Raw genomic sequence first — 3758 nt, 5'->3', positions numbered from 1 at the left:
AGGAAACTATACTGATTATGGCCTATTTTATCATGTGCTCCAAATACCTTGAGACCTCATCCTTAATCCAACATCTTCCAACTGCTGAAGTCAGACTAACTGGCCTATACTTTCTTCTGCCTCTCTCCCTTCTTGAAGTGTGGAGTGATATTTGCAATTTTCCAGTCTTCCAGAACCATTTCAGAATCTAGTGATTGTTGAAAGATCATTACTAATGCCTCCATGATCTCTTTAGCTACCTCTTTTAGAACTCTGGGGTGTACACCATCTGGTCCAGGTGATTTCTTACTTTCAGACCTTTCAGTTTCCCAAGAACCTTCTTTCTAGTTATGGTAACTTCATGAACTTCATGCCCCCGACACCTGGAACCATCACCCTGCTAGTGTCTTCTACAGTGAAGACTGATGCAAAATACTTATTCTGTGTGTCCGCTATTTCATTGTCCCCATTACTACTTCTCCAGCATCATTTTCCAATGGTACAAATCCACACTTGCCTCAAAGGTTTCAATAGGTACATTTAATGGCAGAGAAATTTATCGAATATACATCCTGGATTTCTCTTTCTTTGCAACCATCCACGAAAACAGAGGACTGCCCTAAAGAATGAATGACAGTTAAATGTTAGAACCCCAAAGCCCCCCCGGCTCCCCCCTACCATGCTTAAGCAGCAGCAAAGCAATAACCCCCCCCCAACAGCAAAAAAAGCATCGGCACCTCCCCACCGAGCACTCAAGCGTGCAGCAAAGTATCAATAATGATACAGACTTGCAGTACCCCAAAGACTACTTGTTCACCCGGTAATTTGACATACCACAGGCTGGCTTTCTCCCTAATAAGGGAAAAGGAGGTTTCCCCATTTCACAGCAAAAGGAGACATAACTCGCTGACTTATGGTGTTAAAAGACTGTTTTTTCAGAGCTATGTGCCTAAAGAACTCGGGTCTCTGGGTACACAGCCAGCAGTCAGCTTGTTGCTTTCAGTCTTCTGTGTACTCCCATGACACACCAGTTTCCTGTGGAGGCACTGACCTCGAGTCCACCCACCTCCAGAGCCATGAAATCCCGGAACCCTGAAGGTGCGCTAGTCTTCTAGGCTGTGTCCTTGGTATATCGAATAGCAGCCAGTCATGAGACCCTGAGAGCAAGTCCCATTCCCACAAAGAACCAAAGTCAGCATGTAACTCCAGGTCAGGGTCTTCAAAAGAACCCTGAATGGGGAAAATAGAGATATTAAAGATAGAAATAGAGCTGTTTCTGAAGATGCTAGCAAAGGAGTTGCCATTAGGCGCCATCGCCCTCCTAAGCTCCACCCTAAGAGCCTCTCTTTTTCATTCTATGTACCTGAAGAAATTTTTGGCATCCTCTTTAATATTATTGGCTAACTTATTTCCGTATCCCATCTATACCTTAATAACTTTTTTAGTTGCCTTCTGTTGGCTTTTTAAAGCTTCCCAACCCTCCAACTTCTCACTAATTTTTGCTTTATTATATACTTTCTCTTTGACTTTTGTACGGGGTCTCTTCTTTGTATGCTAAATTGAAAATGGCTTCTTTGTTATGTTAATCTATTAAATTGCTGCGTATGTGGGTTAAAATGGCTTCTATGTTATGTTAAGTGCTGAGAAAGTCTCTAGCTAGACATTTGCTTGGGTTAATACAGATAGCAGTGTGCTATTAAACAATGGGTGGTCATGTTATCATTTTTTCAGATGATAATGCTGTCTCATATGAGTGGGAACTGGGTTTTTGGCAGGGAGTCGGAGGAGAGACGGAGAGGACGACGGATGTACAGAAAGGCTCCGATCGATCACTCCGGGTGGTCCCGAGACGTGAGTCGACGGGGTCCGGGCGGTCGTCAGGAACTTCTGAGCTCCAACTTGAACACGAAGAACTTGAACTTTGATAAGTCTGGCTCCTTTTTTTCCCCATTACTTCCTTTTCTGTATCGAACTTATATTAATTTCATAGACGTAGTAATATCTATAAAGTGTACTTGTAAAACGTACTGTGTGCGCTGCCTGATGATTGATGTTTGGGATTGATTTGGGTGGCAGTGGTACAGCAACCGACCCAGCGGGAAGTGTTCAGGCCGGTGCCGGGCGGGATTTCCCCTAGACGTATACGAGCCAATATAGCTGAGCGTTACAAGTTGAGGCTACCGTCCTGGATTTGGATTTTCGGTAAAGCTGTAATAGTTGCCGCGTTAAGTGGTGCGAAGATGGATCAAGATAAGATTGTAAGTTGGTGTGAATTGGAGGAGGTACCAGTGAATCATGCGTGCGTGCTCAGTGGGGTGGACTTCCGCATTTTGGGAGGTGTACTAGTGCGAGGGTTGAGTTTGATTAAAGGTATTGGGCAGGTAGAACTAGTAGCTAGAAGGTGTGGGAAAGAACTGGAGTCCAGCTGGATGTTGGTGCGGACGAATGCCGACGTCATGACGTTGGAACTACCAGCGACAGTCCACGTCCAGGGGGAGGCAGGGCCGTAGGGTCTCCACACCCTCCCGGAGGACGAAAGTGAGGAGATAACGGAGGAGGAGCTATATGAGGCCCCAGGGGAGGTGCCAGTAGCCAGGGGTGGAGGGGTAGAGTGGGAAGGCTTGGCCAGGCCCTGTCCCCCTGTTAGTGGTGAGATCTCCGAGTTAGAGGCTGCCATTACCTCCCTGGCGAGAAGGGTTGAGGGGCCCCGCCCAAAGCTGAGAATTTTCTCAGGATCCAGGCCCACCCCGGAAGGGGAGGACGACTATGAGGTATGGATTGAGAATACGTCCCAGTTGTTAGAGGTGTGGCCAGTTTCGGATGAGGAAAAGAGACAGCGATTTTTGGAATGTTTGAGGTGAGGGGCAGCCAGTGTAGTCCACGATTTGAGAGTGGAACGGCCCTCAGCTTCCCTGTCGGAGTGTTTGGACGCTTTGGAGAAAGTGTTTGGACTGTCAGAAGATCCCTGGCGACTTTTAGCGGAGTTTCATAAAAATGGTGCAGGGAAGAGGGGAAAAGCTCTCAGAATACATTTTCCAGCTGGAAGGAAAGCTTACTGGGTTGCGGCGCTGAGGGGTAGTGAAGGCAGACGAAGTGGCGAAGTTGAGGATGAGTCAGATATTTAATGGTTCCCGGGAGGATGACAGGGTGGCTTGGAGTATCCGGCAGTCATATAAGAGGAGCCCCCCTCCATCATTCGGGCAGCTGATTAGAGAGGTGCGGGAGGAGGAGAGTGCTTCGGGCCGAAAAGGGGGCTTGGACCACTGGGGATAGTCTTCAGCGGTTCAGGAGGTGGTAGCTGGTTTGAGAACAGAGAAATCTAAGGGGTCCTGGGGGGGAGGGACCCCCCACTTGAGGGGATGGACAGGGGGAGTACCCCCTTCGGGGAGCGTCCCAGGAGGAGAGAGGCGGCAGGTAGCGGGTGCTATAACTGTGGAAGAGAGGGGCATTTCCGGCGGGAATGTGAGTGGCCGGGGGTGTGCTACCGCTGTGGGGAAGTGGGTCACTTGCGGAGGGATTGTGAGAGACGAGATGCTCTGGGCGGTGGGGGAGGGCCCCTGGGCCACTAAGAAGGGAGAGGTGTCGGGAAACTTAAGAGAGGCTCAGTGAGGAAACAGACTGGAGTCTCGGGAGGAACACGTTCCCAGAAAACAGCTATGGAACCCCAGAAAGAACAAGCCCAAATTCCGGATGGACTGGTCGGACCCCGTTCCAGCGTGTCCCTACGGATAGAGGGAATCTTTGCGAAAGCCATCCTTGACACCGGGTCACATAAAAGC

The 3758-nt window shown here is 49.0% G+C and overlaps 1 pseudogene; it reads left to right on the top strand.

The window, feature by feature from the left end:
* The first annotated feature begins 2219 nt into the window (after positions 1-2219).
* LOC140202414 (paraneoplastic antigen Ma2-like) lies at positions 2220-3548 on the top strand (annotated as a pseudogene).
* The last annotated feature ends 210 nt before the right edge of the window (positions 3549-3758 follow it).

This window comes from Mobula birostris, chromosome 9, assembly GCF_030028105.1.
Source record: "Mobula birostris isolate sMobBir1 chromosome 9, sMobBir1.hap1, whole genome shotgun sequence".
NCBI classification, from domain to species: domain Eukaryota; kingdom Metazoa; phylum Chordata; class Chondrichthyes; order Myliobatiformes; family Myliobatidae; genus Mobula; species Mobula birostris.
The sequence above is the reverse complement of the archived record's forward strand: the minus strand, read 5'-3'. Positions and strand labels throughout refer to the sequence as shown.